A 14,024-nucleotide genomic window follows, 5' to 3' on the forward strand; every position below is an offset into this window, starting at 1 on the left:
AGGGGAAAGGCCCCCGGGGAGCAGGGCGGTAAAAGGGTCCCTCATGGGATCACAGAACGTGCTGAGCTGGAAGGAGCCCACGAGGGTCATGCAGTCCAGCCGCTCGGTGCTGCCTGGGAGGTGTGTGGTGGGAGCAGCCCCGTGCGGGACCCCCGGAGCAGCTGAGTCCAGGGAAACACTGAAACACGAGGCTGGCCTGTGGACCGCCACAAGAAACACTGCGGGAAGGGGTGAGCAGGGACAAGGCAGGGAAGTGCTTGGGAAGAACGCTGAGTTCAGGCTGGATGTACAGAGACATTGGAGTGTGAGTGCAGGGCTGATCCCCGGCACGGGGCTGGAGGATATCCCCTGAGATGCAGTGGGAACGTGGCACTGGGAGCAGAGCCCGAGGCCGTTGCAGCAACAAAAAACATGCTAACACATTCTGAGTGCTCCCCCTGGACACAGCCATCACCAGCCGGCAGCTCACCCACCACTGAGACATCTCCCCATCCTCTCCAATGCCCCAGCAGCCCAGTCTCCAGACCTATGCCCCCAAATCCTTCCCATCCCTTCCTAAATACACACCATCACCCAAACCTGCTTCCAGGTTCACAAGCTGAATCCCCCGAAGGCCATGAAGAAAGAAAAGGGCCAGGTGCTCCAAGAGCAGGACACCCACAGAGGTCCCACTGCAAGCTGTGAAGCTCACAGGGAGCAGGGGCAGGTGCCACAGTGTGTCCCTGCGTGTCCTCACACCATGAGCCGTGGTCCTGCACAGTGTGGGGACAGATGCTGGCATCTTGCTCTCAGGGTGCCTAGCTGGGGAGAGAAGTATCTCATGGTGACCACTTTCCTACCAGCCCTGTGCAGGAGGGACAGTGAGGATGGGGCTGCCAAGGAACTGAGCTTCGTGTGCCAGCCTGGCATGGTACATGCCCAACATGTGCCCAGAGAGCCCACTGAGTCCCAGATTTCCTGCTTCCTTGAGCACACACCGGCTTGAGAAACCCATCCAAATTTGCCAGGTCCAACTGGACGCCACGGGAGCTTCCTCCAAAGGGAGAAGAAAGCCATGAAACCCAGAAAACAGCCCTGGAAATTTCAAAGCATGGGGATTGCAAGATGCAAAAGGCAGCAGGAGAAAAAGCACTTTCAGGAACAAAGTGATCACCAGGCAGTGTTTGCAGCAGTCTAGCAGCAGACCTCGTTCCCAGGCTCTCAAATGGAGATGAAGAGACTTATTAAAATGCAGAAAAGGCAGAGATTCTCAATAAATTTGCCTGTCCAGCATTTGGAAGGAAGCAGGGCTAATGGCACTTGAGATTGAAAGCACTTCCACCCTCTATTAGTAACCAAGGAGGATGTTCAGCAACAGCTGTTGGAGATGGCTCTTGTTAAATCCTCAGGCCTGGAAAACACACGCTCAGTGTCTCCAGAGAGGGGACTGAGGAGGGATCTAGCTTTGTGGTGGTGTTTGGTTTTTTTAAATACCACCATATTAGAGGAATTGCATAGGTTCTTCCTTCTTATCCAGTCCTGGCACATCCTTCACATTGCTCCCTCCTTGGAGAGGCAGCTGTGCCAGGGCCACGCTGGGGTTTGACAAAGGTCTGTGGTCCATGCCCATGCAGGACCCCAGCACCTCCTCACCATTTGCTGGGCCTGTTTCTCTTCCAGGCTGGCCCAATGTAGCCCTGTTCCCTGATCTGTGCCTCTGAGGGATCACCTTCTCACCTCAGGCTTCAGCAGAGCTTGGAGGGGCATCAAAGTCCCTGGACTCAGCCGAGCCCTCAGATTCGAGCTTCCCCTGGATGTTGGCTTCCCCTTGGCCAAACCACCCAGGCAGCAGCACAGGCAGCAGGTGGAGAGAGCACAGCTGAGGTGAGAGCCCCCAGAGACTCCTCTGTGCTTGGGGAGCTTTAAGGAGCTCCAGAAGGAGACCAAATGACCTTACCACCTGCAAGGCCTGGCACAGGCTGCTCATATTCTATTCTGCAGTCACGACGAGAGGCTGGTGACATCATTCTCTTCACAGTGGCTCACTTCAGGTTTGGAGGAGCAGTGGCAGATTTCTACATTCTCCTGCCAAAGCCAGAATCTGTCTGCAGCTCGTGCTGCAGCTGGTGCTGCTCCAATCCCAAGTGTTTGCACTCTCCCTACCTTATTCCTGTCGGGACCCAGGTTTGATGGCTGCACTGCAGAGACTGACCCCAGCACCACAGTGGTGGCTGTGATGCCACTCTGCCTGGGGGTCACTGTGACAGATGGCTGTCATGGGGTGCTCTAGGGACTGGCAGATGGGAGAGGATAGGGGAGCACAGGCTGCACCGCTTGCGTGCCAGACTCCACATTTTAGCTTCTCTCTCATGCATCCCCAGGTAGGATGTGCAGCCCTGGGGGCTGCCTGCTGCTGGCACTGCCCACAGCCCATGGAGCCCCCAGGAAGGAGGGAAGGATGGCTATGAAGCTGCACACAGTCCTCAGGTAGGAATATAACAACCCATGGCTGTGCAGAAGTGATTTGTGGTTCACTCTGATGGACCATGGGAACAGGGGAGGCAGAAGGGCTTCCTGCAGTTGTGTGCAAGGATGCAGGGCTGGTCCTCTGCACTGGAATCTGCTCCCACCCTGTTCTCCACCTCTGAAGAGTCCAGGAGCTTTTTGCTGAGATCTCCAGGCTGCTGCTGACAGCATTGCCCTTCCTCTTACCAAAGGAGCTCTTTGCCTGGGTAAATCCAGACAGGTCAGAGCATGCACCAGGAAGAAAAATCCAGGTAATGTCTTCCGGGCTGCTGCTAGCCCAGCAGAGAGCTGTGTGCATCCTCATCCATCCTCCGGGGCCTGAGGAGCTGCTTCTGCTGCCTGAAGTGGTCGTGGTGCTCACGCCCAGCTGGGGACAGGAGCCCTGTTTGGCCAAGAGCAGCACACAGCAGCTTCCACAGCTGGGCTGAGGAGGGATGGTGCCATGGATCATGGCAAAGCTTCCCCTCCGCTTTATCCTGGGGTGGTGCGGACACAGCGCAGCGTCCCCCAGGCAGGCAGCAGCAGCTTCCTGTGACTCAGAGTCCCTGCCCCTGCACACTCCCGGCTGACTCACCCCAGGTAATGTGGGGGCTGAGGCTCACACTTGCCCACGTGTCACTTGAGTCAGGTGCTGGGTCCACTCCTTCCCCTGATGCCAGCATCGACCCTGGCTTGCAGGGAAGCCTGCAGCTCCTGGAATCTCCAGCTGCTTCTTCCACAGCTTCAAACAAAAGCCATTTGCAGGAGATTTGGAGTGGATATGTGCCTGCTCCTTTCCTCCCCAGGAGCAACCCACATCCACCCCCTTGTGCAGCACAGCAGGGACCAAGAGAATGTCACATCTGCTGGGTGACAGCCGAACCATCTCCGGGCCCTGGGTACAGCAGGGGACGTGAGGACTGGAAGGTGGCAACTGTGGCACCAGAATTGCTTCCTGGGAGGCAGCCAGGGAGTCCCAGGCTGATAAATGACACATCTGTTCTCTGCAAATGAACAAAAATTGGCATACGGAGGAGGAAACTGGCATCGTTAGGGAACAGATGGATAAATATGACATATTGGGGAAGAGTTGATACAGCTCTCTTGCAGTGAATTTCTCTTTTCCACAGTTAGTGCTTTCTTGGAAAAAGCCAGCAGGCCCCTGAGGTGATCCAGCAGAAGTCCCTGCATTTCCACACGCAGATCTTTTGACAAGATGAGGTCAACGGCAGAATCTGCAATAATATTGAATTATTCTGGAAATTGTGGATGCATGGTAAGCATTGCAGGAGGACTTTGAGAGGCTTAGGAAGCTGACAATAAAATGAGACAAAAGCCAGTGTTAGGGAAGTGACACACATGGGGAAACCAAGCCCAGGCTCTTGTCCACAGTGATGAGTTCTGAGACTGGGAGCTCTGACAGTCTGTGAAACTGTCCCCTCAGCAAAAGTCAAAACCTCAAAGACTCTCTGTCAAGCTGATAGGAAGGATCAGGAAAAAGGAGAGATGAAATCAGAGATATCACTATTCCCTAGCCAGTACCAGTCTACATGCATTTCTGGTCCCCCTTTTCCAAGGATACAGCAGAGCTGGAAAATGTGCACAGAAGGGCAGCAGGAGGATCCAAGGTCTCTGCACATGGGGTCCCTGAAGGACCAGGGCTCTTTGGCACAGGAAGGAGACAGCTGGGATCACAGAGCAGAGATCTGCACAGCAGGGGGAGGTGGGAGAGGCTGAAAGAACAGTGATAACACAAGGAGGAGACTCAGCACACAGGGGCCCTCTCTGCCAGGGGCTGCTGCAGATGCTACGTGGTTTAGGAACAAGAGCACACGAATCCACAGAAAAAAATCCATAAATACATATTAAATACAAGGACTAGCACAAAGGAGACTTGTGAGATTTTAGAGGCAGGGATGGTGTCCAGGGGAAGTGTTGCTACACATTTGCACCAGGAGACCATCAAAGCCTGGGCAGGATATGCACAAAGCATGTGTCTTTACCAAATGGAGCAAATTTCTGCAGGCACTTTTTGCAGCTTTCCAGCCTTTCTGTTATGCAGTTGATAGTATAATTGAGGCAATGCTAATTGACCAAAAGAAGAGATGACAACTTGCTGAAAGACATCTGCCAGTTTGGAGCCAGATCCATTGGTCATCACCTCGACCTGGTCCCTGCCTCTGCTCTCTGCACTGACAGCCTCTGCACATCAGCACCCCGAGTGTCACAGCTGCTCTGTATGTGGTCCATCATCTCATTAACACTTTGAAGAGGTGTGGAGAGCACTGGGGAACTTCATTTCCACAGGTTCAGGTGCAGCATCCTGGAGACAGGCCAGTGAGAGAGCTGGGTGACAAGAGAGGAGAGAAAAATGACTGCAGGATTGACACCCAGAGGGGGGGGAACACTTCTTTAACTGACAAATGCAAAGTTTGAGGGAAATTTCCAAGCAGTCATTATGCAAACTCTTTGATTTCTTTTTTGTTTTTGGTTTTTTGGGGTTTTTTTGTTTGGTTTTTTTGGTGGTTTTTTTTGTTGGGTTTTTTGTTTTTTGGTTTTTGTTTTTTGCTTTTTTTTTGTTTTATTTGCAAAATCATTGAGTGTGGGCTCAAGTGCCAGAGAGCTGAATTCTCCCCACTCAGGTCTCCTGGGGACAGGGGAAGCAAGACACAGGAGCTTTCCTGGAACAAACCCAGGATTATGACAGGAAAACCTCATGACAGATGCTGGCTTGGTGGCAACAGCTCAGTTATATCATGCAAATTGCATGGCCTCATCCAGCCACCCACTTCCACACTCTGACAGCCAGGTGGATGCTCTTGGGCCTTCAACCACAGCACAAATTCAGTCCTTTCATTGCTGGCCCTCCATTTTTGGCTTTTATTTGCTCTTACCAAAGGGTTTGATCCTGCAAGGACAAAACAGCATCCAGCTGGGATAAAATGCCTGAATCCCTCCTCTGAATGAATGAAGGAAATGGGACCAGCTGTGAGAGCATGGATCTGAACTCAATAGCAAGTGGTAAAGTGGAATTGATTGGAGCTGCCTGCCCTCATCGATCTGAGGCTGAGCAAACTGAGGAGCTGGAGCATTTGCAGCTCAATCAGAGCCATGTGCTGGTGGGGGCTGTGCTGTGGGGCTGCCAGGGGACCTCAGTGCCCCGGGAAGGGGTTAATGGTGGGTTTGATTAATCCAGCAGCCACAGCCATGCTCTCACAGCTGGGTCCTTCTCCAGACAGCTTTATGTTGCCTGTGGGCAACACCCACCCTGGTATCTCCTTATATCTCTTAATAGGGCTGTCATCAGCTGTCAGGAAGATGGGCTCAGTGCACAAGAGCAAAACAGTGGCCATTGCTCCCACAGAGAGGGGATCAATTGCAATTGCCACCAGCCCAATTTCTCTGAAAGGGCTGAGAGGCAGAAAATGAAGGTGAATTCAGAGATGAGTGCAAGAAGTGGGGAGGTGAGGGCTGGCAGGCTGCCTGGCAGCTCATGGTGGCCTGTCTTCTGGCCATTCAGCAGCACAAGCCTGGGTTAAGAGGTGGCTGTGTGCAGGCCATAAATCCCTGCAGCTGGAGGAGGCTCCTGCTGTGCACAGACAAAGGCAGAGTGAGAGCTGGGGCTGGCAGCTGGAATCAGGCAGGGCACACACAGACATGTGACAGCATTTATTTAGGGCTGCAGGATGGCTGCTTCTCCCCTGGGACACTTTCCTCACATTCCATCTTCAGCTGGATGCTGGACACACCAGGGAAGAGCTCAAGAGGCTGCTCTGAGCTGTGCTCCCTGGGTTTTGGACAGGACAGCTTTGATAAATCCCTGCTCCATACATTTTGGGTAGCATTTTCTTTCATTTCTGAGCATTGGAGCCAGGCAAGGGCATGTCAAAATACAACCAAGCAGACAATCTTTCTGTTAGATCCTGTTTGCCTTCCCTTCCAGTTTTCTTGCTGGCAGACTGGAAAATATCCTTTGAAGTTCAGGCTTTGGAAGAACCAGGACCACCTCATGTGCTGTCGTGGGCTCATAAAGCCTCTGGAGAGCATCACAGCTGAACACTCCTGTCAAGGGATGCTCAAGTTGTTCTCATTCAGTCCTCAGGGCATGTTTCATGAGCTACAATCACAGAATGGTGGTTTGGGTCAGAAGAGACCTTAAAGCTCATCTCAATCCACCCCCTGCCATGGGCAGGGACACCTTCCACTATCCCAGGTTGCTCCAAGACCTGTCCAGCCTAGCCTGGAACACTTCCAGGGATGGGGAAGCCACAGCCTCTCTGGGCAACCTGTGCCAGGGCCTCACAACCCTCTCAGCCAAGAATTCCTCCCCAATATCCCATCTAACCCTGCCCTCTGGCAGTGGGAAGCCATTCCCCCTTGTCTTGTTACTCCAGGCTTTATCCAAAGCCCCTCTCCAGCTCTCCTGGAGCCCCTTTAGGCACTGGAAGGGGCTCTGAGGTCTCCTTGGAGCCTTCTCCAGGTTAAGCCCCTTACTTCTCCCAGCCTGGCTCCAGAGCAGAGGAGCTCCAGCCCTCAGAACATCTTTGTGGCCCTAGAAGAGGATGGTGAGGACAGTATGAGGTCAGGTTGATGGCAATTGTCTCCCAGTTCAGGTGTTTTGTCCTTCACTCCTAAAACCCATACAAACCTTCACCTTCAAATTGTCCCAGCCCCAGAACCTTTCCCTGCTCCTGCCCAGCATCCAGCTCTGCCCCAGCAGTGCCTATGGGATTCTGGGCATGATGGTAGAGTTGCTCTGATTTCCTTAGGAAGGAAGGTGGGATTTCCACAGCAGAGCAATTTCCAAGTTGGATTAGTGGCCTCTGAATAGCCAGAGAGGACAGCACTGGCCTGCACTTCTGCTTTTCCATCACCAGTAAAACACAGAGCACCTCCTCAGATCCATCCTGCCTCCCTAGCACCAGCGCTGCTCCTGGGGCTGCTTTAGCAATCTGTGAGAAAAAGAGGAGGTGGTGGGGATTCCTCTGCCTCCCACCTGCCTTCCTGAGGCTGGGCAAGGAGACCAGGGGCTGCCCCAGTGAGGGAGCAGCTGGGGAGGCTGCTCGAGGGGCAGAGCAGCCTAGACAGCCGTGCAGTGATGAATTTCCCTTGTCCCTCTGCCAGCTGCAAGATTTATATTTGTGCCACAGAGTGGCAATGTCTGGGTGCAGCAGCACTCTCTGTCTGGCTGCACTGGTGTTTTGACATTCCAGGCACCTTTAAATCCCACTGAATGCAACCCACAGGCATCAGAGGGCTCAGAGAAAAGACACTGAGAGGCAGAGCAGGGTGGGAAGAGCCTGGAGCAGCCATCCTGGCTGGGTGCTGAGCATCCCAAAGGGATCAGGTTACCCAGCAGACAGATGGGGCTCTCAGTGCTCCCACAAGCTCATCTCTTTTCCTTCATCCTGGCAGGCCCAAACCATCTGGACCAAAAAGCACGTGGCAAAGGGTGGTTGGGGCCCTGACAACCAGGCAAGGTTCCCTTAGGAGTGCTCACATCCCAGTTCTGTGGGGAGGGCAGCCTACAGCAGAAAGTTGCTGGGACAGGCCAGCACTGATGCCAGCGATGGGTGGCAGCAGTTTCTCGCCTCCTCCTTCTCATCCACACCCCATACCTTATCTCTGGTCCTTTTGCACCTCCCTGCTTACTTCCATGTTTGGCTGACTCTCCTGGATGGCTGCAGTGTTATCTCAACCATGCCTGTTCCAGCAGCTGAGGTCATTGTAATTCTGTCAACTTCCACATTCTAGAAACATCTGCCAAGAAGCCAAATCACAGGCTCCACTTCCTCCTCCAGGCCACCAAGGAGCCCACACTGTGTGCCCTGTGTGAGCAGTGCCCAGCATCCACCTACCCACCCAAACATGGGCTCTGCATCCTGCCAGGCTGGGAGCTGGGATAAAGCCATGGTGACACCAGCCTCAGGGGTCCCACTCTGCCTGCCCATGCAAATCCCCAAGGAGCAATCTCCTGGTCATTGTCTGTGCCTCTGTGGGTTCTCTGTCCCCACCAGCCATGGACAGCATGTCCTGCCAGAGCGTGCCCCAATATCTCCCGTGGGTCCCACCACCCTGCCCTGCCCAACACAGCAGCTGTCCAGACTAACATGGAGCTGGGCTTATCCCTTCACCAGGGACATGGCCCAGCTCATGGCATGGTGCCACTGTGGAGGAAGGGACAAGAGACCAGGCACAAGGCAGCCCAGGGACTTCTTCCCTTCACAAGCTCATGAATTGGGATTCAGAGGTTGCAGTGATCCCACCTCTACAGCTCAGCTACATCTGTCCTGCAGGGGTCTGTTGGTTGGATTTGTGTCCTCAGTGCAGTCAAGGGGATGATGATAGTGTCAAACTCCTCGGGCATGGGAGGAGAACCACCTATCTCGCTGCACCTGCTTTGTTCCAGCATAAGGACACAGATGGGGACAGGGCTGGACACAGATGAACAAAAGCAGTGTCCCTGCAGCCCCATTAGAGGCACGGACTGGGATCTTAGCGCGTGGTCAAGAGAGGGAGAAAGGTGGGACTGGAGCAGGACAGTAGCACGTGGACACTCAGATCATTCAGATACCCCTTCAGCATCTCCTGGCCAGCCAGTTTGACATGGGAGAGCATCTCCCACTGCAAAGGATCCCAGCATTGCTGAAGGACCACTGGTGCACACCAGCAAACTGCTGAGGACAGGACGAGGTGGTCATAGACAAAGGGAGGGTACAAAAAACCATTCTGTCTTCCTCCACCACTCTGAGCTCTCTTGGGCTGGTTGTGAGCAAGATGAGCTCAGAGTGGCAGGAGCAATTACTTCACAGAGTAATCAAGGCACACAGGGCATTTCTCCAGTTTGCCCCAAGCCTCAGGAAGACCATTGTAGATGTAAGATTTTCCAGCTGCAGCAGATACACCAGGAGGATGGGGTGCAGGGACATGGCCAGCAGCATTGTAGGAGTCCCCTGCCACTCCCTGTACCCCCTCCCAGGGGAGGTGTATGTGTGTGTATGACACTCGCTGAGCTCATCCCATGTGAAGGAGCTGATGTTTCTGTGATCAGCTCCAGCTCTTCAGAAGGAATGAGTCATGCTGTGATAAGTCTAAAATATTTTATGTCAGGAATTCTTTTTGATCCCAGGTGTTTGGAATTCTTTGCATATCTGTGAAAATGAAAGAACCTTTAGTACAGGGAGCAGGAAAGCAGCAGCAGTGGGAGAGCAGAGCCATTAGGTATTGATATGTGCTCGAGCAGGAGAAACAAGGAGTCCAGCACAGACTGATACCTTTAGATGTTTCAGGGGCATAAAATCCTTAGTCCCTCTCTTTTTTCCCATCCCTCCGTGCCCAGTAGTCATTAATCCTGTGGTTGGGAGAAATTTTACTCCCTGAGAAATACGCAGGGGAGTGAGAGGTGAGGTTGCAGCTGAGGGAACGGGGTTACCCTAGGATACGGAGGGCTGGGATGAGGGGAAGGGTCAGGCTCAGGGTCAGAGCAGGGAGCTGGGCCGAGAGCAGAGGATAAAGGTGAGGGGGTGAGCGCCGCAATGGGGTCAGACACGGAGCGAGGCTCGGGGCTGGGGCCAGGGAGTGGGTGAGGGCCGTGAGAGCTCCGGGGCCTCGGCCCGGGACCCTTCACCAGCGCCCCGGCCCCGCACGGGGAACACGGGACGGAGCCCCGGAGCTGCGCCCGGGAGGCGGAGCGGGAGCGCCCAGAGGCCGCCCCGGTGTGACACTGTTCACGCAGAGGCAGCCCCGGTGCGGCACTCCCGGTTGACGCAGAGGCAGCCCCGCTGTGCCCGCTCCGCCGCTCCCGCCTCACCCTCACCCGGCCCCGCCCCGGCGCGCGTCAGCGCCCTCAGACACAACACCCGCCGCGCCGAGCCGCTCGCACAGAGCCCCGGTAGCGCGCCGTGATCGTATAGTGGTTAGTACTCTGCGTTGTGGCCGCAGCAACCTCGGTTCGAATCCGAGTCACGGCATCGCCCGGCGGTACCACGGCACACGGGCTCTCTTTTTGACTTTTCTGCTCTGCCGCCGCGTGCTCTGGTTCTTTGTCACGTCGCGCCAATATTTCATTTTTCTTTCTTTTTTCTGTCGGTTGCCGGCGGGGCTGCGGGGTTGAGCTGGGCCCGGCGCGGGGGAGTCCGCTAGCGCCGGGGAGAGAAGGAGCGGAGGGACTGAAAACAAGAAAATAACATAAGATGAAAAAAAGAACATAAAAGTAGAAATAATAAATTAAATTATAAAATTAAATTTTAAAATACACGAAAATGAGGAGAGGAGAGGAGAGGAGAGGAGAGGAGAGGAGAGGAGAGGAGAGGAGAGGAGAGGAGAGACTGAGGTACAAAGTAAGAGTAAAATTGAAATAAAAATAGAATTGAAAAATTATGTTAAAATAATATATATATATATATATATATATAAATTGTACCACTAGATAAAGTAAAATAAAAATAAATATTAAAAAAATAACTACATAATGAAATTTAAAATAATAGGAAATGAACTATTAAAATAAAATGAACTATTAAAATAAAATATAATAGAAAAAACGAAACGAAATATAACAATTGATAACATAAAGGTAAATAAAGAAATAAAAATTAAAAATAGAAAAGAAGAAAATTAAAGAAAATATTATTAAGCATAAGAATAAAAGAGTAAAAATTAAAAACGAAAGTGAAAATTAAGTTATGTTAAACAGATGAAATAGAATAAAATGAAAATAAATAAACTAATTTTAAAAATTGAAATAAATTTGAAATAATAAAATTAAGTAAGTTCAAAATAATAAGCGAGAACAACAAACTAAAATTATGAAATAGACCTATGCGGCTGTTGAGGGGGAAAACGTCAAAAATGAGAGCCCGTGTGCCGTGGTACCGCCGGGCGATGCCGTGACTCGGATTCGAACCGAGGTTGCTGCGGCCACAACGCAGAGTACTAACCACTATACGATCACGGCGCGCTACCGGGGCTCTGTGCGAGCGGCTCGGCGCGGCGGGTGTTGTGTCTGAGGGCGCTGACGTGCGCCGGGGCAGGGCCGGGTGAGGGTGAGGCGGGAGTGGCGGAGCGGGGCCGGGGCCGGCTGTCCCCTGGCACAGCGGGGCTGCCTCTGCGTCAACCGGGAGTGACACAACACACCAGGCTGGCTCTGAATGTCCCGTGAGTGTCATACGCAGGGCTGCCTCTGGGTGCGCCGTCAGTGACACACCGGGGCTGCCTCTGCCTGTCCCGTGTCACACCGGGGCTGCCTCTGGGCGTGCTGCGAGTGCCACATGCGGGCTGGGGGACCTCGCTGAGGCGCGCTGAGGCCGCTCAGCCCAGCGTCGCAGCCGCCGCTTTCACGCTTTCTCCCTTTGTCACCCACACGCTGCCCTGCGCCCTGCCGCCCTCGCTGCCCAACCCTGGGCAGCTCTAGCGGGATTGCATTGGCCGAACCCGCGGGGAGAAGGCGCGACCTGGCACGGAGAGCGCTTTGTTTACGGGCAGCGTGCGGCACCTGGTGCCCTGACTGCCCCGTGGCATCGCTAATCACCAATGCCTGAACTGACTCCTGCCAACCTCGCTTTGGCACCCTCGGAGCCACATCACCGCTCCCTGTGCAAACAAAGAGAGGAGCTACCAGCAGAGCGCACAAACCTGGGCATAGGATTCCCATCATCCTGCATGAAAAGGGGGATTTGGACACACAGTGCAAGGGAACGTGTTTGTTGGCTTCCACCCCGTCCTTCTCAGGGACCAGGGGACATGGCGTCATGCCACTGAAGCCTTGGAGGCCACGTGTGGCGCACTCTGTTTTCCTTTGGGAAGCGTTTCCCGGGGTGCGGTACAAGTTTGATTTCTACTTTCAATATTTCTCCTGCATGCTCGTTTTGCCAAGGGGGAAAGTCCCTCGGCTGCCCCTCCTTTGGATGGCACGGTGCCCTGCACGGCCACGCCGCTGGGCTTCCCTGCCGGCCCTTCCCGGCAGCCGGGCGTGAGCCACGGGAGGAGCCGGGCGGCCCCGGCGCCGCAGCGCCCAGCCCAGCTCTTTGGACCGAGCTGTTAATGGGTAACCGGACACGGGACCGGGAGCTGCGGGGCCGGCAGGGCTGAGGGTGAGTGCCGGGGGACGGCGGTGCCAGGGCGGGGGAGCCCTGAGGACACGGAGGGCACGAGGCCACCGGGGCTGTGAGGACTCGGGGGATGAGGGATACAGGGCGGGGGGTGCCGCGGCCACGCTGCTCCAGAGCCTGCGGGGGACGCAGGGAGCAGGAGTGAGCAGGGACACAGGTATGCAGGGGGCACTGGGGACACCCGTCTGCTCCTTCCCTCGTTATCTCCTGTCCATGTGGTCCCGCTCCCGAGGGGACAGCAGCCAATGAGACTGCACCAAAACAAGAGATTTTGGGGCTGGCAGGGTGGGGGACAAGGAGGTGGCATCAGCCCTGGTGGGCACTGAGCCTGAGATGGTGGCACAGCCAGAAACCTGGGGTGGTCCTGGAACTCCGTGAGATCCTGGAGGGGTCACTGAGCCCACATGGGCACTGGGGAGTGTCCTTGGAGTGGTGATGTACTTGGGGAAGGGGGTCCTCCTGATCTCTGCCAGGGTCCTGGAGAGACATCCCTGAGCACCAGGAGCACCAGCGATGTTGGAGGCCCGGGGTTCCCACCATGGCCCTGGGTCCTGCCCTGCTGCTGAGGAGCCATGAACCCAGGGACACACGGGGCCAGGACACTCCAGTGGTTCCCTGTGGTGGCTCTGCCAGCCTGTGGAGCCCTGGCCACTCCACCACCAGTTGCCATGAGGTCCCATGATGAGGAGGATGTTCTCCAAAACTCCCCACCTTCACCTGTTGCATTTGAGGCTGAGTCTTTCCCTTCAATGGACATTGAGAGAAACTGGCGATGACCCTGTGATCTCCTGCTTCTTCACACAGAGCTCTACAATTCTCCTCAAAGCAAAGACAACATCTTACTGCCTCTGTCCTCGCACAGAAGTGCTTCTACAGTCAATCACTGCCTTGCCTGCGACTCTCTGCTCTTCCCTCATCCTTCTCCAGGTAGGGGAACCAGGTGGGTGTCCAAATGGGATGCTCCAAGGGTTCCTGCCCTGGCATAACCCTGGTTCTTCTGGGTTTGCTGGACCAGTTCTCCCAGTATGATTCTCTTTTAGGACAAATCCCTATGCAAACTACCAATCATTCCCACCCCTTGTTCCTTCGCTGTGTTAATTGTCAGCATGAAAGCATCTTCTTCCTCATCTTACTTAGTTGAACCAGGACCTTTTGAGGATGAAGGATACTTTTTGAAAAATCCCTCTTGCAAAGGTGTTGTGTTGTGATTTCAGGGTTTACCTCAGAAACCTGGTCCCTCCCCTGATAATTCCCTGCTGGGTGTGTCAGTCACCTCTCCTTTCCCCTCCCTGACCCCTCCCAGCACTGTCTGTCAATCCTGGAATTCCAGAAGGGTGTTTGAGTGATTGGCAGATTCAAAGGATGCTCTCTACCCCTGGGGGGACATTGGGCCATCCAGGTGTCCTTTGTTCCTTAAGACCTCCTCTCCTG

General features: G+C 54.2%; 2 non-coding genes across 2 annotated transcripts; one reads left to right on the plus strand and one right to left on the minus strand.

The window, feature by feature from the left end:
* The first annotated feature begins 10,382 nt into the window (after window positions 1-10,382).
* TRNAH-GUG (transfer RNA histidin (anticodon GUG)) lies at window positions 10,383-10,454 on the plus strand. Its single transcript has one exon. It is a non-coding gene; the product is annotated as a tRNA-His (tRNA).
* A 914-nt stretch (window positions 10,455-11,368) lies between these two features.
* Window positions 11,369-11,440, minus strand: TRNAH-GUG (transfer RNA histidin (anticodon GUG)). Its single transcript has one exon. It is a non-coding gene; the product is annotated as a tRNA-His (tRNA).
* Window positions 11,441-14,024: the final 2,584 nt, after the last annotated feature.

The sequence above is a fragment of the Molothrus aeneus genome, chromosome 13 (assembly GCF_037042795.1).
Source record: "Molothrus aeneus isolate 106 chromosome 13, BPBGC_Maene_1.0, whole genome shotgun sequence".
NCBI lineage: Eukaryota > Metazoa > Chordata > Aves > Passeriformes > Icteridae > Molothrus > Molothrus aeneus.